Source organism: Sus scrofa, chromosome 5 (assembly GCF_054392235.1).
Source record: "Sus scrofa isolate SSC_HxYL_T2T_F1_AM1 chromosome 5, Sscrofa_HxYL_maternal_Yorkshire_Landrace_v2.0, whole genome shotgun sequence".
Lineage (NCBI taxonomy): Eukaryota > Metazoa > Chordata > Mammalia > Artiodactyla > Suidae > Sus > Sus scrofa.
The window spans coordinates 43,203,805-43,227,321 of record NC_139387.1 but is presented as its reverse complement, the minus strand read 5'-3'; the positions used below and the strand labels follow the sequence as shown (position 1 = coordinate 43,227,321).

Sequence of the window (23,517 nt, the reverse complement as noted above, 5' to 3'; positions counted from 1 at the left end):
AAACTGGTGAAACAGATACTATCATTAGCATCTCTATGTTTCAGGGGAAGGAACACAAAAAAAGTGAACTGACTTGGTAGTGGTCATAGAGCCTATAGCAACAGATCCTGGATCTCAGTCCAGGCTTTTAACTGCTGGCCATGCTGTCTTTCTGCTGCTGGAAGATTCAAGCCAAGATTTGAGCATTATCTTAGTGATTGCATAAGCACTAAAGGTCTTGTGTGAGTTTGTTTTGGGTGAGACATTTCTTTACTATGATGGGTTGTCCTGTACAGTAGCACCTACAAGTCCTCCTCACCAACTACCCCCTGACCATGAACCATGAACCATACCTATCCACACCCACTGCCCCGTGCTCCACAGGCTGAGAGCCATGGTGGGCTCATGAAGCAGAACCTGAGCCAAACAAACCTGGAAATCGACCCCAGGCAAGAGCTTGGGGCAAAAGCTTGTGACGCTGGGCAAGTTTATAAGTTCTCCAAGAATCAGTTCCTCTCATCTGGATAGTGAGATTTGTTCTCCAGATCTCATAGGATTGTGGTGAGGAGCCAGCAGTGCTTCAGAGTAAAGTAGAATTTTGTGCAAAGTAAAAAGACTAATAAAAGTCGCTGTTCAAGGAACTCAGAGTTTAGCAAAGTGAGTGAAGCCTTCAACTGACCCTTGTGCACAATGAAATGATGTAGAGTTTTGCTGTGTGTGATCTGTGGCCAAGAATATCACCATCAAATATAGACTCTTAGGCCATTTCAGCCCTACTGATTAAGAATATGTATCATGACAGGATCTCCAGGCCATTTGGATGTACGGAGTTTTTTTTTTTTTTTTTTTTAATTTGTCTTTTATTGACGTATAGTTGATGTACAATATTTTTTGGGGGGTGGGGGGTGGCTTGGCCATGCCTGCAGCATGTGGAAGTTCCCGGGCTAGGGACTGAACTTGTGGCACAGCAATGACCTGAGCCATGGCAGTAACAATGCCAGATCCTTAACTGCTAGGCCACCAGGGAATTCCAACGTACAATATATGGATGCACATAAATTTTGACAATCTCTGGTTGTAGAGCACTCGGGAGGAAACAACTAAGTCTGTTTGTTGCAGTAGCTGAGGCCATCTTCTTCCAGAAAAGGGAACACTAGACTTTGAAAAAACAAGCTTTTAAGAAAGCTTAAGAGGGAGTTCCCATTGTGGCGCAGCAGAAGCGAATCTGACTAGGAACCATGAGGTTGCGGGTTCAATCCCTGGCCTTGCTCAGTGGGTTAAGGATCTGGCGTTGCCGTGAGCTGTGGTGTAGGTTGCAGCTGCGGCTCGGATCTGGTGTTGCTGTGGCTGTGGCATAGGTTGGCGGCAATAGCTCTGATTAGACCCCTAGTCTGGGAACCGCTACCAGTGCGGCCCTAAAAAAACAAAAAAGAAAGCTCAAGAGAAAAAAGTATGAGTCTGCTAGGTAGGAGCATAGAGTTTCTGTTCTTGGAATTATTTCTTAGTTTGAGACATTTCAGCTCCATAAATGGTGAACATAAAAAAAAAAAAATCAGGAAACAGGAAGGTCTTTGAGTATCCAGGTTTATGTCTGATAATAGTTTTAATTTAGTTGAACAAACATTATTGGACACAAATTACTGATTGTTATTCCATATGTGTGTTCCAGGAATGAAGGGTGAACAAAACAGGTGTGTCCTTTCCCTGAGTTCTGAACCCAGAAGAGCTCAGGTTGGAGTTCTGGGAAAACTATACACCAGCTGTCTAAAGGTGGGACGTTTTTATGCCTCTCCATTCCTCAGTTTCCACATCTGTAAATGGGATCATAGTGGTACCCATCTCATTGGCTTTGTGTGAAACTTGCATGAGTAATACACTTAGAGCACTGAGAATAGGAACAGGCACATAGAGAAGTTTATCGGGCACTTTCTATAATTAGTTGTTAGTGTGGGCAGATTAATTGGAAATTTTGGAATAGGTTAAACATTTCTGAAGGCTTTTCAAGATTCCCTGGATGGCCAAATTACTTGTGTTGCTTGCTACTTGACTGCAGAGAGAGCATTAAACAAGAGGGTAGATAATATTTAATATTCACCATGGTACCTAGTTATGAGCCTGTCGAAAGATTTTTCCTCTTTAGCAGTTTAGTCCTGGCTCATTCCTTGCTAATTGTGTGACCATGAGCCAGTTACTTAACTCCCTGGGCCTCAGTTTCCTCATATGTATAAAGATGATAATCATTGTACCTGCACATAAGGTTGTTATCAGGATTAAATGAATTCCTCTACGTAAAGGGCTTAGAACACTGCCTGACCCATATTAAGAGATTGATAACTCTTAGCAGTTATCTTCATCCTCATACTTCTTCTTTTTATAATTTCCCTTAGTTTAAAGAGCTGTCTGAAAATTAGGCCCCATATAGGGCATCACTCACATGTCAAGTCAGGCCTGGTTCTGACAGTATAGTATCTTTTATGCTCCAACCCTCAGTTGTTCCTCCCCTCTGGCTCGATAGGACCTTGGCTTGGTTGGCTATTAGGCTACATAGAGTCCTCTGTGCCCACTCCTGCCATGTGAGCAAAAAGGAAAATGGTGTGTAACTCCTCAAAATAGTCTGTTAAGAATTCCCTTGCCATCACCACCCTCCAAACTCTGCCATACACAGTCTTCTTCCACTTCGTGAATTTGGACATACGTCTAAAATTTTTACATCCTTAGCATTGACAATGTCTTTAAAGGGAACAGATAGACTGAGTGCATCTACAAAGATGTAGACCTACCCTTGAAAATACGGCAGCTGTTCTGAAACTGCCTATCAGACCAGTCTCATACTTTCTCTCCTGCTAGGTTGGGTATTCCATTGTCTTACCCTTTTCGTTCCCCTTTCGTTGCTACACAATGTACTATTTCACTAGGAGAAAATAGAACACCTGCTGTAAATCTTTGAGGATTTTGTTCTGTGTTTTCTTGTAAAGCCAAACCAGAAATCCCCAGTGGTGAAACCAGCTGTGTCTCATAGTTAAACACAAACTATAAAGTATCAGGGGAAAGAAAAAGTGACTTAGCCAATGAAAACTGTACATAGGGGGGCCAGAATCTGTTTTCAAGATTTATGAGCTGAAAGCAAGTTACGCTTTAATGAGTATTAAATGAAACCCATCTTATTTGAGGAAGACAGGCTGTATTTTTTTACAGACGTGTACATGGAATGCCTCTTTTCTGAAACTTGAGTTGTCTCCTCAAAATGATATCCATGTCAGCACATGATAATAAATCTTATTTTTTTTAAATTGTAGTTGATTTATAATGTTCTGTCAATTACTGCTGTCATACATATGTATACATTCCTTTTTGCATAGTATCTTCTTCTTCTTCTTCTTTCTTTTTTTTTGTCTTTTGAGGGCCACACCCACGGCATACGGAGGTTCCCAGGCTAGGGGTTGAATTGGAGCTGTAGCTGCCGGCCTACGCCACAGCCACAGCGACACCAGATCCGAACCATGTCTGCGACCTGCACCATGGCTCACATGGCAACACTGGATCCTTAACCCACTGAACAAGGTCAGGGATCGAACCTGCAACTTCATGGTTCCTAGTCAGACTCATTTCCGCTGTGCCACGACGGGAACTCCATAAATCTTTTGAAAACTAGTAAATATATGACGATTTGGTAGTATAGAAATTATATATTTTTTCCCCAAAATATGTCAGATTTTTATCTACAGGGATATGATATGAGTGAAGGGTGGGAAAAGAAAGCAGGGTCTTACATTTCAACTACTTTACTCTTGGTTTTCAGGGACTCGTGATTTTGGAAATAAGGCCCAAATTTGAACAGGGTGTTAGACATGGGCAATGTCTGTCTCCAGCACTTTCAGTACTTTTTTCCTATGTTCCCAATTCTCCTTCAGTCCTGGCTGCCACAAGGAAATCCACCCCCTCTTTCTTACAGCTCCTACCACCAAATGTCACCAGAAACAGATTGACTCTTAGTGTGACCATGACCTTTTAGAAGAGCATTTGCATTTGAAATGTTCTCACTGAGTATAGAAAGAAAGGCTGGTACTTTGGGAGCATGGAAGGCATTAACAGTATTTTGTGGAGGAGTTTCCCATCTCAGGGCATCTGTCAGATCATATTCTCCATTCCGAGCAACAAGCAGCGCAGAGGCCCCAGAGAAGGAGGTGGTAGAGTTAGCTTCTCTGTGGTTCTAAATCACAGCAAATACTAACTTGGAGCCTACCTGTCTGGACCAGCTGTGTATGGACGAGACAGATACAGAAACAATGCCAGAAGTGCGGCCAAGCCGGCTTGACAAGGAAGTGGACTGTAGCATCTGTTAGAAATGCCTTCCCCCAGGCAGGATAGAACTGGGTGCTGGAAAAAGGAGTGTGGGGGACTGTGTATGGAAGACACAGGCCTCTGTGAGAGTCCAGTTGAGTAGGACTGGAATTTAGAGATCTCAGCCTTCTAGGGTGGCACTTCCAGAAGAACAGTCTGAATTTTCCAGAACTATGTAGAAGTAGGGCAATAATTTGGTGCATGAGGCTATAGCCTCCAGTTGAGTCAGCTTATGTGTCTTTTTCCAGGTTAGGACATACATACTATATTTCGTTGGGATGACTGGTGTCTAATTTGGGAGACGATGCATTTAGTGGTTAAGAAAGAGAATTTGGGGGTTCTCTTTTGGTGCAGTGGGTTAAGGATCCAGTCTTGTCACTCCAGTGGGCTGGGGTGGCTGCTGTGGCGTGTGTTTGATCCTAGGCCTAGGAACCTCCACATGCTGTGGGTGCAGCCAAAAAAAAAGGAACAGAGCTTGCTGTGAGATGAAAGACAAAAATCCCTCTAGGGCAAGAGTGGCACCCATCCTGTTTGTTCTGTTTATTGATGTACCAATACCTGGCTCTGTTCCTGGCAGAGTATATACTCAGTAATTCCTTGTTGAATGTTGAGGGAGTGAATAGATGGGTGTATGAATGAATGAACCAACCTGTTTGAAATCCCAGAGCTGCTGTATTTTACCTTTATGGTCCTGGGCAGGCTACCCAAGCTCTCTGAGTCTCAATGTTCTTTTTTGCAAAATTGGAAAAAATAATACTTACTTTACATTTGGAAGAAATAAAACAATCTAATGTATCTATAGCCTTAGCACATTGCTTCAATAAAGATTCATTATCATCACAGTAGGAGCAGCAGTATTAACATTAATTGCTCCCGTGCTTACAGTGTGGGCTTGTTTGTCATTGCGGGAGGTAGTAAAATAAGGGATATAGATTCTTGTAGCAGCCACTGAGGGGGTCGACAGTGGGGAGTCGACCACAGAGGTCCTGGAGGAACACCCCACAGAGGTGTTTTAAGAGGTTTAGATGAGAGACCGTACATGCTTTGGCCTTGGCAAATGTAGAAAGGCTGGGGATGGGGCATGTCTTAGAAAAATTGGGTCAGTTTGAACAGGAAATTGGCCTTTGGGAAGTCACAGACGTGTTTGGCCTCAAAGCTCAGGCCATTTCTACCATCCTGTGCCACATATGCCTACCTATATGAAGAGAGTGTGTGCACACGTGCATATAAGAGTATTAAAGACTGGGGAAGGCATTGCCTGGATGGCAATAGAGAAAGAAATTCATGGGGGTGGGGGGAGGTAATGGGAGAAAGGGAGGGTGTGTTTATTAAAGTGAATTCCTGCTCTTTTTCCATCCTGGCTGGCGCCAGCCTCGCCCATGGCCTTGCCTATGGGAAGCATGGCTGATATGTTGACACACTGGGTTTTCTCACTCTGATGTGTACTCATTCTTCTGGTGGAAAGCGATGTTTGCTGTCATGTGATCTTATCCTGTGTTTGGAGCCAGTTTTCACAGCCAGTACCATTTACAAATCATTTGCTAAAAGGGAATATATAAAATGCATGAAGGGAGAATCAATAGAGAAAGTGGACGCCACCAATGTATCTTTTTCAGCCACAGTAAATCAGGTGTTGGGCTGGGCATTTAACATACATTATGTCTAATTTTCACAATGCCTCTCTCCACTGTATAGATGGGAAAACTGAGACTTAGATGGGTGAATTTGGTTGGTGTGTTGTGAAGTCAGGATTCAAACTTGTGGGTCTTCTTGAATTCCAAACCAGTGCTTTTTTCAGCCGTCTGTATTCATGGGCGGATTCAAAGCCCAGCCAGCCCCGCCCTCCTTTTGTCTTCTTCCCCCCATAGTGACATGGATGGCTAGTTCAGTGATGGGATTGGCTATTGATGGAAAATATTCACTTGCTGCTCCAGGAACCATGGCTGAGTCTCAACTCATTAAGAGCAGTGAACGTGGAGTTCTTAATCTGTGCCGCTCACATCCACGATCACATTTAATCCTCACCACAAGCCCATGAGCTAAGCACTCCATGGGCAGAGGGCTGGGTTTAGCACAATGCCTTCCCAATGCGCTGCCAGGCTTCGCCTGGGTGCGGTCCCCTCCGCTGGCTTCCAGGACGGATATAGTAAGAAAATTACACTCTGGTTACTTACTGGGTTCACAGCATTCTCCGCCAGACCACAGACAGCTGGTGTAGGCTCTTTCCTCCCCCAGAAACAAGTGAGTTATGAGTGCAGATGCAGTTCATTGCCAGTCAATGAGACCCACAAGCTGGGTGGGACAGTGGTTTTGGTGGAGGCACATCCCACCTTATTACCTCCGCCCCTGCCGAAGCAGAGAGAACATTAGCTCATATTTGTTGAGCCGTTGCTAAGTGCCAGGCCCTGTTCTAATTGTTGGACATGAATTTGCTAATTTAACCTTCACACCAACTCTCTGAGGGTGGAAGTGAGACAGAAAGGTCAGGGCCACTTGCCCAATGTCTCACAGGAAGCAAATGGAAGCCTTTGGATTCAAACGCAAGGCTATTTGTTTTTAGAGGCCACATGCCCAAAAAGGAAGTCTAGAGTTGATAATCTCACCCAGACTGTAACTTCTTTGAGGAGTATTGGTGTTTTGGGCCCTTTTATAACCCCCATATGTACATAGTAGGGACACCGTAATTCCTGTTGCTCAGTGGGGCTGTGGAAGGGTGGTAGCCTCAAAGGACTGGCAATGGCATGGAGCATAATGTATATGCTAAGTGCTTCTTAACAGACTTGGGTTGGGGCCAGGGTTATCTTCCTGTTCTAGATCTGACCTCCATGTGCTCCCTTTGGCCAGTTGGCTACACTTATTAGGGTTTTCCCACCTACTTTCCCGACAGAGCTTAAGGCCTTAGCATTCTGCTCATATTTCACTTTTTTGTTGTTTTAAACAAAAAACACTTTTATTTTATTTTATTTTTTACATTTTAAAAAATTAAAGTATGGTTGATTGACAATGTTGTGCAAATTTCTGCAATTCAGCAAAGTGACTCAGTCATACATGTATAGACATTCTTCTTATATTATCTTCCAACATTTCACTATTAACTAAGCCTCTCACCTGTGTGAATAAGGTTGAATTTCTACACAGAGCCTTTTCCAGTCAAACTTCCATACTTGCTGCTTTCTGAGCTGTGATCTGACCTGGGTGGAGGAGGTGTTATTTTTCAGGCAAGGCCAGGGCTTTAAATTGTTCATTCATCCCTGGGCCCTGCGCTCTCCCATTGGTTCAGCTGTCAGTTGGCTGCACTTCATTAGCAGGACCCTGAGCTGGTTCTTGGGAGTTTCCTGTCGGCCAGCTGCTGCGGCCGCCCGCCAGGTTGGCAGGTACCAGGTGTGGCCAGCAAACATACCTGCCTCAGAGGCCATTGCCCTTTGAAGTGCCGCAAGAATGTCACACTTCAAAGAAAGCTCCCTGCAGCTGTCACCTGGCTATCTAGTGGAGGTCAGAGAGTTAATATGCAACCACAAAACCCAGGCCTCCCACCTCCAACCTACACCTGGGAAGCTGAAACACGTTTTCCTCTGGTGCAGAGGATTTGAAAGTATTGTTCCTGATTTATCTCAGCATTGTTCCTGATTTATCTCAGCCAGAGCTCTGTGCCCTGTGTCTTTAGATAAAGATCCATTGTACATAACCATCCGACAATAAAATAAGTAAATGAGTTGCATTTTTCTTTTCTGAATAGGAATTATTTAGTAATGGAGTAGGTATTTGCAATTACTATTAGCAGGAATTTAATTATGGGACTAATTTGTGAAAAAAATCAGCGAGGCTTTGTACAAATGTGGCACCTTTTATCTGAGGATCACAATGCATTATATGCAAATTATTGAACTCTCCTGTGCCTGATATGCACTCAATTACTGCTTTAAAATTTCCTTGGGCAGCCAGCACTCTGGGGCTAGGGTGGGAGGCCAAAGTTTATTTATAAATTTCAGTAAGATGGATGTAGATTAGATCTAAAAATGGACTTCCTGGTCATGATGTTATTAAATGAGGGACTGAATTACTGTGTCAGTTTTTAAAGACTTTCATGATGAGGTCTTCCTGCCACTTTGAAGGAGCACTTCTCACCACCAAACCATCATCTTCCTGCAGTAGAGCAAGCCGAGTATTCAGACTTAAACACAAGCAGTAAACTATCAAGAGAAAGAAAAAGAGAATCGGGAGTAAGTGATCTAGGAAAACCCAAATTCTGGATGATATTTCTTTAAGACTCTGGACTCTAGGAAGACCAGGGCAGCAGTAAGCTGTTGGTGCCTCAATTAACATCATAAAGAACAAATTTTTCACATGCCTTTGATGCTGTTTCTATTCACAATTTCAGACTTCAGCTCCCTTCCCTCCCACCCTCACCTACATATTCCAGTAAAGGTTATATGCTTCGTGTGTCTAAAAGGCAGGAGAGACAGCTGTCTGTACACATGTGCTTGGAGGTGGAGTTTCATTTCAGATACCTGTCTAGTGCCAACTGATCCATCAGCCCCAATGTCCTAATATTCCTTCCACAGTTGGCTTTTATGGGCTTCAAGTTTCTTTCACCTGTTCCTCCTTGGGCAGGGAGAGGAAAGATTTTGCAACACAGCAGGTTTCTTGCAAACTGTCCTCAATGTCTTGGATGGTGAAAACTTACTCACCTTTCGCTGTCTTTCCCCTGATCTTCAGGGAAAGCTTATTAGAACCACCAAAATTTCTGTAGCTTTGGTGCTAAACTATGCAGTTAGTTTTCTTCCACCCTTAGGAGTCACTGCTGGACTCACATCCAGCTGCAGTACAGTGAATGGAAAGTCAGAGGAGCTAATACAAGGATTTCTGAAATTGGTTGCTTAGTTCAAAATCTGGCCCTACCATGTACCAGGCATCTGCCTCAGTTTTCTCATCTGTCACATGGGGAAGTACACATCCCTACCTTATCAAAAAATGTGAGGGTTTGCATGTAAAACACTTAATAAGCACATAGTAAGCACTAAAGAATATGCTGGTAATACTAATTGTTACTGTTAATTAATCAGATTCAAAAAAATATAAGGGTGGGTCTTCTGGGGGATGAGTTGGGCTTATATCTCTTCCTAGGTCCAGAACACCTTCAATTATTATGTGTTTCTCAAATTGTTGGCTGGATCTTATTAATGTTTTATGAAATCAGTTTACCTGGGTCTCAACTAGGCTAAGGAAAAAGGAGAAATGGCAGTGCCTATGGCAAATATTAAGGGTGGTATTGTTTTACAAAACTTTTGTTTCTATGGTATATGTTGTATATTGTATATTGTATATTGTATATTTACTTATATACTTACATATGCATATTAACATACTCCAAGAAGTTATCTTGAATCACAATGTAAAATATCTTATTTCAATGGCATTTAAAAAAAATGAAAAACATGAGACTAAAAATACAAGCTGAAAGGAATTGCTTGTTGCAACTCTGAGACTCCTCTCCATCACTGATTATACACTGAACTCTTTCAAAATCTATGTTTTTTTCTTTTCCTTTTTAGGGCCGCTACTGTGGCATAAGGATGTTCCCAGCTTATGGGTCGAATAGGAGCTGCACCACAGCCTACCTGACAGACACAGTAACACAGGATCCAAGCTGCATCTATGACCTACACCACAGCTCACAGCAATGCAAATCCTTAACCCACTGAGCAAGGCCAGGGATTGAACCCACATCCTCATGGATACTAGTTGGTTTCTTAACCTCCTGAGCCAAAATAGGAGCTCCATCAAAATATATATATATTTGGAATATGGTTAGGAAAAGTCATAAATGCAGCCAACAGAGGAAGAAAGAAATCATTTAAATGAGTTACAGGGCAGGAATTCACATAGTGGCTCAGTGGTAACCAACCCGACCAGTATCCATGAAGATGCCGGTTTGATCCCTGGACTCCGCTCAGTGGGTTAAGGATCTAGCGTTGCTGCAAGCTGGTATGTAGGTAGCAGATGTGGCTTGGATCCTTTGTTGCTGTGGCTGTGGTGTAGGCTGGCAGCTGCAGCTTGGATTCTACCCTTAGCCCAGGAACTTCCATGTGCCAAGGATGCAGCCCTAAAATGAAAAAAAAGAAGATAAATGACTTACAGAGCAAGGTGTCTATAATATGTAAATTATTAAAACTCTGCAAAGTAGATACATCAAAGGGTTAATATCCTTACTGTATAAAGAACACTTACAAAGCATATAAATAGTTAATTCATAAAACAGATGAATAGCAAACACACATATAAAAATATTTTCAGGGGAGTTTCCGTTGTGGCTCAGTGGTTAACGAATCTGACTAGGAACCATGAGGTTTCGAGTTCCATCCCTGCCCTTGCTCAGTGGGTTAAGGATCCAGCACTGCTGTGGGCTGTGGTGTAGCTTGCAGATGAGGCTTGGATCCCGCGTTGCTGTGGCTCTGGTGTAGGCCGGTGGCTACAGCTCCGATTGGACCCCTAGCCTGGGAACCTCCATATGCCACAGGAGCGGCCCAAGAAATGGCAAAAAGGCAAAAAAAAAAAAAATTTTCAGGGAGTTCCCTTGTGGTACAGTGGGTTAAGGATCCGGTGTTGTCACTGTGGCAGTTTGGGTTACTGCTGTAGCATAGGTTTGATACCTGACCCAGAAACTTCCACATGTGGCAGGCAAGGCAAAAAGATAAAAAAATAAAAATGAAAAATATATATCTTCAGCTTCATTAGTAATAGAGGAATCCAGAGGAAAACTGAAATTATTTTTTCACACATCAAATTAACAATTTTGTTTTATGATAATACCCAATGTAGAGAATGTTATAGGGTATTAAATAGCTCCATGCAAGACTAGTGAGAAAAAAGATGGGTTCACCTTTTCTGAGGAGCAGTCTGGTAATTTGGTTGCAAAAGTTATTCATAAGAATGTATATACCCTTTGAATCAACAATTCTGCTTGAAAGAATTTGTCCTGCGGTTATAAAAAAGGCAAGTAAATGAACTTTAGCAGTCAGATGTTCATTGCAGGAATGTTAAGGTGAAAAATTTGAAGGTCATATTTTTTTCAAAAAAAGACGATTGATAAAATTTATTTTGGTGCATTGATACAATGGAATAAGAGATAGTCATTAAAAATGATGTTGTATGGAGTTCCCATTGTGGCTCAATGGAAATGAACACAACTAGTATCCATGAGTATTCAATCTCTGGCCTGACTCAGTGGGTTAAGGATCCAGTGTTGCCATGAGCTGTGGTGTGGATCTCAGATGCAGATTGGATCCCAAATTGCTGTGGCTGTGGTGTAGGCTGGCAGCTGCAGCTCTGTTTCAACCCCTAGCCTGGGAACCTCCATATGCTGCAGGTGCTGCACTAAAATAAAACAAAATAATACAAAAAAAAAAATGAAGTTGGGGTGGTTCCTGGGACAATTCCCCTTTGTGGGGGCCTGGTGCCCACAAGCAAATCCCACCTTGAAAGGAAGCTTACTTTTTTTGGGTGCTAGACATCTTTTAAATTGTTTAAAGATTTAGACCTTAAGTTTTGCAACTTTGCCAAAGTACAGCTAATTGAATTTAGGCATAAGTGCTAAATTGAATAATAAGAATATGATTGGCTTTTAGTAACATATAATGTAGAAGAAATTGTAGGTTACTTATGCGTCGGCCAAGTAGCCCATACCCGCCCTACTCTTCTCTCCCTGAGAGCCCTGACTACACCCAGATAGAGCTTGGCCTTCCTCCCAGGTGAAACCTGATGCAAGGGTCAAGCATTCCAGACTGTGTGTTGTTGTTACACCCACTGATTGAACTGCTGTCCCTCCTCTGCCTGGGCCAGGTGGACTCAGTGCTATGAACCAGGCTGGAGGTACTTCCAGCCACCAGGATGCTGCCTACCTGCGAGCACCCTTTCGTCTCTGGGAACTGTGGTGGGGGCAGGGCTTACTCTCTCCTGGACAGCAGCCCAGGGGTGGGATGGCCTGGGACTCCATTCACTTTTCCTTTTTCTCTTCCTCATATCTGTTGAGTATAACTCATAGAATTTTTAAAAAATGTGTTTACTCCTGCTTTTGAAATGAGGAAATCTGTCTTTACTCAGACAGTAACATGGAAATATGGCTAACAATGGAAGTGAAAAAAGCAGCCATCATACAATATTATATACATTTTAGTATTACTTTGGGAAAAATAGAATGTACTTATGGATTCATACACATTGAAAATAGATTGAAAAGGAGAATATATAGCCCATAAAGTAAGCAGGAGTTTTTTTTTTTTTTTTTTTCTGATTAGTAGAATTCAAGTGATTTCTTCTTTCAGTTTATCTCCGTTTCGTAGTTTTTCTTTAATAAGTGCATATTTAATAAGGAAGACAAAAGGTTTTTGTCATTGCTATTGTCCTGTTCACTGCTGCCCAGGTCCTAGGATGATATCTAGTGCACAGTAGCCTTTCAATATATATATTTTTTTAAATTTTTAAATGTTATGGCTGTACCCATGGTATGTGGAAGTTCTGGGGCCAGGGACTGAATCCAAGCTACAGCTGGGACCTATGCCACAGGTGTAGCAATGCTGGATCCTTTAACCCACTGCATCGGGTTGGGTATTGAACCTGCACCTTCGGAGCAACCTGAGCCACTGTAGTTGGATTCTTAACCCACAGCACCATAGGGGGAACTCCTCAATAAATATCTGTTTGGTGAATGAATGAGTGAATGTTGAAGGTCATTGCTTCCATGAGGAAGAGAAAGCAGTAAAAAAAGACTTTTTGTTTTGTTTTTTGTTTTTTTTTAAAATTTTTATCTTTAAAAAAATTTTCATTATAGTTGATTTATAATTTTCTGTCAATTTCTGCTGTACAGCAAAGTGACCCAGTCATACATATATATATATACACATTCTTTTTCTCATATTGTCTTCCATCATGTTCCATCACATATGATTGGATATAGTTCCCTGTTCTATACAGCATCATCTTATTGTTTACCCACTCTAAATGCAAAAGTTTGCATCTACTAACCCCCAAATCCCAGTCCATTCTGCTCCCTTCCCCTCCCCCTCAGCAACCACAAGTCTGTTCTCTATGTTCCTGAGTTTCTCTTCTGTAGATGGGTTTATTTGTGCCATACTTTAGTTTTCATGTGTAAGTGATATCATATGATATTTGGCTTTCTCTTTCTGACTTTCTTCACCTAGTATGAGAGTCTCTAGTTCCATCCATGTTGCTGCAAATGGCATTATTTTGTTCTATTTTATGGCTAAGTACTATTCCATTGTGTATATATACTACATCTTCTTAATCCATTCATCTGTCAATGGACATTTAGGTTGTTTCCATGTCTCATCTATTGTGAATAGTACTGCAATGAACATACAGGTGCATGTATCTTTTTTTTTCTTTTCCTTTTTGTTTTTTAGGGGTACACCTGCAGCATATGTAAGTTCCCAGGCTAGGGATCAAATCAGAGCTATGGCTGATGGCCTATGCCATAGCCACAGCAATGCATTATTCAAGCTGTGTCTGTGACCTACATCACAGTTCACTGCAACACCGGATCCTTAACCTACTGAGTGAGGCCAGGGATCAAATCCACATCCTATAGATAAGAGTCGGACTCATTTCCACTGTAACACAACTGGAACTCCCATGTACCTTTTTGAATGAAATTTTGTCCAGATATATGCCCAAGAGTGGGATTGCTGGTAGTTCTACGTTTAGTTTTCTGAAGTGCCTCCATACTGTTTTCCAAAATGGCTGTACCAATTTACATTTCCACCAGCAATATAGGAGGGTTTCTTTTTCTCCACACCCTGTCTAGCATTTGTTATTTGTAGACTTTGTATCATTTATAAATTTGTATCATTTATAAATGATAGCTATTCTGACTGGTGTGAGGTGGTACCTCATTGTAGTTTTGATTTGCATTTCTCTAATAATTAGTGATGTTGAGCATTTTTTCATGTGCCTTTTGACCATTTGTATGTCTTCTTTGGTGAAATCTCTGTTTAGTTCTTCCGCTTATTTTTCTGTTGAGTGTTTTTTTGTGTGTGTGTTTTTTTGTTTGTTTTTTGCTATTGAGTTGTTTGTATATTTTGGAGATTAAGTTCTCGTCAGTTGCATAGATTGCAATTATTTTCTCCCATTCCATAGGTTGTTTTTTTGGTGTTTTTAATCATTTCCTTTGCTATGCAAAAGCTTCTAAGCTTGATTAGGTCCCATTTGTTTATTTTTGTCTTTATTTCTATTGCCTTGGGAGACTGACCAAAGAAAATATTTGTACAATTGATGTCAGAGGATGTTTTGCCTATGTTCTTTTCTAGGAGTTTTATGGTATCCTATCTTATGTTTAAGTCTTTAAGCCATATTGAGTTTATTTTTGTGCATGGTGTGAGGGTGTGTTGTTGTTTTGCTGATTTACATCCAGCTGTCCAGTTTTCCCAGAACCGCTTATGGAAGAGAATGTCTTTTCCCCATTTTATATTCTTGCCTCCTTTGTTGAAGATTAATTGACTATAGGTGTCTTGGTTTGTTTCTGGGTTCTCAGTTCTGTTCCATTGGTCTGTATATCTGTTTTGGTACCAGTACCACCCTGTCTTGATTACTGTAGCTTTGTAATATTTTCTGAAATTTGGGAGAGTTATGCCTCCTGCTTGGTTTTTGTTCCTCAGGATTGCTTTGGCAATTCTGGGTCTTTTATGGTTCTATACAAATTTTTGGATTGTTCTAGTTCTGTGAAAAATGTCATGGGTAATTTGATAGGAATTGCATTGAATCTGTAGATTGCTTTGGGTAGCATGGCCATTTTAACAATATTAATTCTTCCAATTCAGGAGCATGGAATATATTTCCATTTCTTTGTATTCTCTTTAATTTCCTTGATTAATGTTTTATAGTTCTCAGCATATAAGTCTTTCACCTCCTTCATCAGGTTTATTCCTAAGTATTTAATTCTTTTTGGTGTAATTTCATTTATTTATTTGTCTTTTTAGGACTGCACCAGCAGCATATGGAATTTCTGTTGGCTAGGGGATGAATCAGAGCTGCAGCTGTTGGCTTACACCCAGCCACAGCAACATGGGATTCGAGCTGCATCTGTGACCTACACCACAGTTCATGGCCCTGCTTAACCCACTGAGCGGGGCCATGGATTGAACCCACATCCTCCTGGATACTACTCAGATTTGTTACTGCTGAGCCCTTGGGTGCAATTTTGAAAGGTATTGTATTTTTATATTCCTTTTCTGATATTTTATTGTTAGTATACAGAAATGCCACCAATTTCTGAATGTTAATCTTGTATCCTGCTACTTTGCTGAATTTGTTGATCAGTAGTTTTCATGTGGAGTCCTTTGGGTTTTCTATATATAGTATCATGTCATCTGCATAGAGTGACAATTTTACCTCTTCTCTTCCAATTTGGATACATTTTATTTCTTTTGTTTGCCTGATTGCTGTGGCTAGGACTTCCAATATTATGTTGAATAAAAGTGGTGAGAGTGAGCATCGTTATCTTGTTCCAGATTTTAGCGGAAAGGCTTTCAGCTTTTCTCTCTTTTCTCAGCTTTTCTCTGTTGGCTGTGAGTTTGTTATAAGTAGCTTTTATTTTGTTATGTTCCCTCCATACCCACTTTGATAAGAGTTTTATCATGAATGGGTGTTGGATTTTGTCAAATGCTTTTTCTGCATCTATCGATATGATCATGTGTTTTTAAACTTTTGTTAATGCGGTGTATGATGTTGATTGATTTGTGTATGTTGAACCCTCCTTGTGAACTTGGGATGAATCCCACTTGGTCATGGTGTATAATCTTTTTTATGTGTTGTTGGATTCAGTTGGCTAAAATTTTGTTGATAATTTCTGCATCTATATTCATCAAAGATATTGGCCTATAATTTTCTTTTTTGGTAGCATCTTTGTCTGGTTTTGGTATGAGGGTGATGGTGGCTGCATAGAATGTCTTTAGGAGTGTTCCTTCTTCAATCTTTTGGAAAAGTTTAAGAAAGATGGGTATAAGTTCTTTGTATGTTTGGTAGAATTCACCTGTGAAGCCATCTGGTCCTGGACTTTTGTTTGTAATGAGTATTTTTATTATGTATTCAATTTCATTTCTAGTGATGGGCCTATTCAAATGACCTATTTCTTCTTGATTCAGTTTTGGTGGGTTGTATAGCTCTAGGAAGTTGTTCATCTCCTCTAGGCTGTCAAATTTGTTAGCATATAATTTTTCATGGTATTCTATTTTTTTATATTTCTGCAGTATCCATTGTAATTTCTCCTTTTTCATTTCTTATTTTTTTCATTTGGGTTCTTTCTTCTTCTTGGTGAGTTTTGATTTCTTCCTATGTTTGAATCTCTATTTTATTGATTTCCTCTCTGATCTTTATGATTTCCTTCCTTTTGCTGACTTTAGATTTTGTTTGTTCTTTTTTTTTCTAATTCTTTTAGGTGGTAGATTCAGTTGTTGATTTGAGATTTTTCTTCTTTTTTTGAGGAAGGCCTGTATTGCTATGAACTTCCCTCTAAGAACTGCTTTTGTGGCATCCCATAGATTTTGAATGGTTGTATTTTCTTTTTTTTTTTTTCTTTTCCCCCACTTTTTAGGGCCTCACTCATGGCATATGGAGATTCCCAGGTGAGGGGTCGAATTGGAGCTGTAGCTGCTGGCCTACACCGCAGCCACAGCAATTCTGGATCCAAGCCTCATCTGAGACCTACACCACAGCTCATGGCAAAACCAGATCCTTAACTCGCTGAGCAAGGCCAGGTATCAAACCTGAAGCCTCATGGTTCCTAGTTGGATTTATTTTCCCTGAGCCATGATGGGAACTCCAGAATGGTTGTATTTTCATTGTCATTTTTCTCTAGGTATTTTCTCATTTCCTTTTTAATTTCCTTGTTGACCCATTGGGCTTTTTTTTAGTAGCATGTTGTTTAGTCTCCATGTAGTCAGTTTTTTTTCCTCATTTCTTTTGCTGTGGTTGATTTCTAGTTTGATGCCATCATGGTCAGAGAAGATGCTTGAGATAATTTCTATACTCTTAAATTTGTTGAGGTTAGTTTTGTGCCCCAGGATGTGGTCAATTCTTGAGAATGTTCCATGTGCACTTGAAAAGAATATATAATCTGGGTTTTTTGGATGTAATGTCCTGAAAATATCAATTAAGTCTAACTGTTCTATTGTGTCATTTAGAATCTCTGTTGCCTTATTGATTTTCTGTTTAGAGGATCTGTCCACTGATGTGTGTGGGGTGTTAAAGTCTCCGGATATTATTATATTCCCATCAATTTCTCCTTTTATGTCTGTTAGTATTGGTTATACGTATTTGGGTGCTCCTATATTTGGGGCATATATATTGATGAGTATATCCTCTTATTGAATTGATCCTTTTATCATTAAATAAGGTTCTTTGTCTTTCTTTATGGCCTTTGTTTTAAAGTCTGTCTTGCTTGGTACGAGTATTGAAACTCCCACTTTCCTGTCTTTTCCATTCACATGAAATATTTTTTTCCATCCCCTCACTTTCAATTTATGTGTCCTTCACCCTGAGGTGAGTCTCTTGTAGGCAGCATATTGTAGGTTCTTGTTTTCATATCCAGTCTGCCATTCTATGTCTTTGATTGGAGCTTTCAGTCCATTGACATTTAAGGTAATTATTGATAAATATGTATTTATTGCCATTTTATTTTATTGCCATTTTAAACCTTGTTTTCCAGTTGATTCTATGCATCTCCTTTCTTCCTTTCTTTTCTTTTTCTTTTTTTTTTTTTTGGTTGGATGATATCTTTTTATTTTATGCTTGTGTCCTCTTCTTTTTAGTTCCTGTGAATGCATTGTCTGGTGTTGATTTGTGGTTATCCTCTTTCAATTATGTTAACCCTTTGCTGTATCTGCTTGCTTTAGCCTGATAGTCATATAGACTCAAACACATTCTAAAAAAAAAGAGTCTAGATTTTCTTACTTTCCTTCCCCACATTTTATTTATTTTTTTTTAGGGCTGCACCTACAGCATATGGAGTCCCCAGGCTAGGGGTTGAATTTGAGTTGTAGTCACCAGCCTGCACCACAGCCATAGCAATGCAGGATCTGAGCCACATCTGCAACCTACTCCACAGCTCACAGCAATGCCAGATCCCCCACCCACTGAGCGAAGGCCAGTTGGATTTGTTTCCACTGCACCACAATGGAAACTCCCCATTTTATAATTTTGATGTCCTTTAAAAAAGACTTTTGATTCACTATTCCCATCAAATTCTTCCAATAATCTTGGCTTGTCAGGTTCAAGGTTAGAGCTTTGAGGTATATGTTAAAAAGCACAGTTAATGTCTTTTTCAAAATCACTCATGGTTTTGAGCCCCCTGCTGTGTGCTCTCTTTCCTCCAGTACAGATTGTTTCTGTCTGTTCACCCAAGGGGCTGACCATACCACATCAGCCTTTCCTAAGGGTTAAGTACCATGCATGTGACCAAAAACTTGGTCCTTCTTGTTCAGCCTGAGTCTGGCCAGAAGAGAGAGAAAGAACAATCTCTTCCTAGACTATAGCTATCTATGTATTCAGTGCCCTTAGATACAAGGGGAGGGGGAGGGGGAGGCAGGAGGGATTGGGGGGGGGTAGGGGAGGAGGTGGGACTCACCCACCATTCATCCTCCAAGAAAGCTGAATAGCCCTTCATACGTTCTGTGTACTTTGAGGTGAACTTCTGTCCTTACTGTTGAGCCTGTGATGGGAGTCAAGTGCAAAGAAAGAATTACATCTGGTTTTATTCAATTTATATAATTAATTCTGAACAGTCATTGGGTTCCAGATTTTAAGCATGGCCTGGATTTGTCAATTGAATTAAAAGAGAGGAAAGGGATTGATGGTTGCAGGATCCTTGTTCCCTGTCCTTCTTCACCGGGTTGTTCTGAAGAATAATTTAGCTGAGGTACCAGGTGCAGAGTTAGGAATGAAGTTCTTGATGAGTAAATGGAAGTTCCTTTGTCCTCTGCCCTCTGTCCCTTTACATCCTCTACAGTGCAGGCTTTCCTTTGGAGGTTGTGGTAGCTAATTATTTCAAGCTGGTGTGGGAATTTAGCCCCAGAGATTGACTGGTTGATCAAAATTTGGATTGTTGTGACCCAAAGAAGCATGGCTCTATGCCTCATTAAATGGCATTTTGTCTTTCTCTCTCCTTCAGGCTACTCTTCTATTCATATGCCTCTCCGAGGTTGCCACTGATGAATCTGAGGTTTTCAAAGTACCGTGCAGTTTGTGGGAACTGAATAAATTTCTTCAAGATCTAACATAGAAATAAGTCTGGGTCCAAGACCCAAAGAAGTCACTGGGAACCCAATCAGAGCTGGGCAGCAAGCCCAGACCCAGGCTAATGAGACGTTTACATTCTAGGCCTTTTCTTTCAATTTGGTCTTCATGGGACCCATGTATGCAGAAGCCCAGGCAGAGACCAGTGCTTCCACTCGTGCCCTGGTTCCTGAGGCAGGAGCATTATTAAAACACCCCAAACCCAACACATTCAGCAAATAACAAATCCTCAGCCCCAAGCAATTACTTGTTTTGCTCCTTTGTTTTTTGCAATTACTTGTTTTTCATTTAAATCCTCTTCTGAGCCTTTGCATCTTTTACCTTTGTTCAGTCTATTTACTACTAGCGTCTAACTTTTTACTCTGAGAGGAGGTGAAAATAAACAAAGGAAATGTAATCTTGTTTGTTTCAATATCTGTAGGAGTACTTTATCCTTAGTTCGAGATCTGTTGGAATTTTAGGAAAGCATTTTAATCTATTGGGTTCAGGAAAACTGAAAAGGGGAAAAAAAAAAAAAAGAATTTAGAGTTGGAAAGTCCGGCCTAGGAGGACCTTAAAGGGATGGTGATCATTTGTTTGGAGAATAGTATTGACATTTCAGTAAAAACAGAGTGATTACTAAGAAAGGTAGTTGGCTGGCCAACATAGAAAGGACAAGAGGGTGAGGACTTATGTTCACTTAAATGAAGTATTTTTCTCTTAGGTGAAAGTTGTTGGATATTAGTGTGGCAGAATGTGGTATTTCTTCTAAAAATAGGAAAGTAATTTGTATAATATGTGCTAGTGTGTGGAGGGGAGAACCAGATGGCTTTGCCAGGAAACTTTCAGGTCTTTACAGGATAGGGAGAGATAAAAGGGAGGCAAACATAATGTTTCATGAATGGAGAATCATTTTTTTAAATCAGGGGTGAGAGGAAGCAAATTGAAATTTCATTTCCAAAAATTTTTGTATTCCCAGATTTTGGAATTATTTTTCTTTTCTTTCTTCTGTCTTTTTTCTTTTTTTCCAGCCTCACCGATAGCATGCAGAATTTCCCAGAGCAGGGATCAAACCTGAGCCACAGAAATAACCAGAGCTACACCAGGGAGCACCAGAAATTACTTTGCAATAATGGCTCTTAATAATGTAATATTAGAATCTCACTTTTATTTGTTTTCAGCACGATTTCAGAGGTGGCAAGGAAAATAATCCCATTCTTGGAAATAAGGGAAAAAGTGGAGAACAATTTCCCATCAAGGTCATATTGGGGGAATGTTTAAAAGCCCACCAAGGATTATGTAATTAACCAAGAAAAGTTTCCTTTTGTTTGACACACTGTTTGCTACCAGCAATGCCTAGACTCTGTGGGGTTATATGTTAATTTGTAGATTTATGTCTGGTAGGAAAGATAACTTCAAAGATCACCCAATTGGACATTAACCAGTTTTGTATTTAATGTAGCAATTTTGTTCAGACATTCTCTTTTATAAATTTCTATAAATACCCAGGTCTCCAGATGCCCTGGGAACCACCACAACTATTCTGCTGGCTCCCCCATCAATGAGTTGAATTTGAGTTAACATGTGTTCAATCTATTTTTGTATGAGTTATATTTTAACTATTTAAAAATTATTCTTTGACAGTGGAATTTGATCTCTTACTGTTTACTAAGATCTCTCATAACTTCTCTTCTGCTCTTTGATGAATGCTGAATGGAGTCATGATTTTACTAACATTTATTTTGGTGGAGGCTTTATGTGTAATGCCACCTGTATTCTTCAAAACATTTGTAAGCCACCAACGAAACTGTTTCCTGATGTAAATCAGTGTGCAAAATCTGTCCTTGTTCTTAAAGGAAGTTAGAGTGAATGAGCTTTCATCACAGCAACCTAGGAATTTTATCTAAATGGGAAAAAAATCAGGGTTTAATGTATTTCAATACTGATTGACAAAGAGCAGATCTTGTTATACGTACGGTTTTTGCTGGCTTTTGTGTTAAAAGTTTTATCTACCCATCTAAATGGTTTGTAGAATAAAAGACTAAATTGGTTTGAAAGAAAAATAAGTTCCTTAATAAGAAAATAATCTGAACCATAGACAGTTGAATTCCTTCAGAATTGTTTGTTTGTTGCCTGAATTAATTTGCCCCCTTGTCTTTAAATAATGAGTCACTTGAATTTAGCTACTTTTTGGTGTGATACAGTTGCATCTTTGAAATTTAGGGGATGCAGAATGACCTCAAATAATCTTAGCTGCTTATACAGAAAAACAGACGTGAGAAACTGCCAGTTTGAATGCAGTAGAAGCACATACCTGGGACCTTAGCCATTCTCTTTCTCTTCCATTCAGATAGGTAAACTGGCCCCACTCAGTGGGTTAACAATCCGGCATTGCCATGTGGCATAGGTCACAGATGCAGCTCAGATCCCACCTTGCTGTGGCTGTAGTGTAGGCTGGCAGTGTAGGCTGGCAGTGTAGGCTGTAGTGTAGGCTCTGATTAGACCTCTAGCCTGGGAACAGCTCCGTGTGCTGTGGGTGCTGCCCTAGAAAGACAAAAGACAAAAGACAAAAAAAAAAAAAAAAAAAAAAAAGTACCTGGTAACCCCAGAAAGGAAATAAATACATTTGTACTTGTTTTAAGAAACTGTCTGGAAGCTAGAAATAAAGCTCATGACAAATGTGCTTTGGATGTTTATCTTAATGTTTCAGTATTTAAAATCAGAACAGGAGTTCCCGTCGTGGCGCAGTGGTTAACGAATCCGACTAGGAACCATGAGGTTGCGGGTTCGGTCCCTGCCCTTGCTCAGTGGGTTAACGATCCGGCGTTGCCGTGAGCTGTGGTGTAGGTTGCAGATGCGGCTCGGATCCCGCGTTGCTGTGGCTCTGGCGTAGGCCGGTGGCTACAGCTCCGATTAAACCCCTAGCCTGGGAACCTCCATATGCCGCGGGAGCAGCCCAAGAAATAGCAACAACAACAACAACAACAACGAAATAAATAAATAAATAAATAAATAAAATCAGAACAATTTTTATAAACAGAGAAATATTTTTCTTTAGAAAACTCATTTGTAGTTAAATTTTTGCTTAGGAGTTCACATAAATGGACTGCCAAGGAAGTTTTTTCTTATTGAAGGCAATGAATAATGACTGGAAATAACAAGTGGGTTGTGTTTTATTTATTTGTTTATTTGTTTATTAAATTAAAGTACAGTTGATTTACAATGTTTTGCCAATTTTCAGCAAAGTGACCTGGACATCCATATATATATATATGTATATATATATATATACACACACACACACGCGTTCCCTTTCTTATCCTCCATTGGGGTCTATCCCAAGAGGTTGGATATAGTTCCCTGTGCTATACAGTCAGAACTCATTGTGGGTTGTGTTTATTTAGAAAGTAGTATTCATCACTTTTGCTCTCTAATCTATGTTGTGTATATGGAGTGGTCTTTGTCTGAAGTTGGGGCAAGCATTATACCCCTCATTGTATTGGTTCCTTTAGCAACTTATTTCCAATGGAGTATCAACCAATATTTGACAGAAGAGGGGATGTATATATTAAAAATCTAAGCGCAAGCAGGAAATTCTTTACTACGGTGATTGACAAATTAAGAGTTGGTTAAAAAATAAAAAGATAGAATTGGGATAAAATTTTTTGAACACAATTTTACTAACCAATACGGCAATTAATGGTATTTTTAAGGCCGACATGCCTGGTATTAGTTTTCAGGCATCTAAATGATAACAATTTTAAATGGATAATCAGATTTACAAAACTATTTTAAACAGTTGTCAAATCTCCCTAAACATAAAGAAGTTTACTATTTGTTTCCTTTTTGACTAGTAAGCAATTATAAATAAGTATAATGAAATATCTTTGGCCTTAATAAAATGTCTTCAAATTT

General features: G+C 40.2%; 1 protein-coding gene across 6 annotated transcripts in view; it reads left to right on the top strand.

Annotated features, from left to right (window-relative positions):
- The window catches only part of LOC146403340 (uncharacterized), a 481,678-nt gene that overhangs the window by 50,483 nt on the left and 407,678 nt on the right, over positions 1 to 23,517 (top strand). The window contains exon 6 of one of the 6 annotated variants that reach the window (XR_014845435.1): positions 1,649 to 5,115. The exons of 4 other annotated variants lie outside the window; for them this stretch is intronic. The gene's annotated coding sequence lies outside the window, so the exon portion shown is untranslated. Of the gene's footprint in view, positions 1 to 1,648; positions 5,116 to 23,517 lie in introns of those variants that run through there. One more of the 6 variants, XR_014845429.1, reaches the window with a different exon arrangement.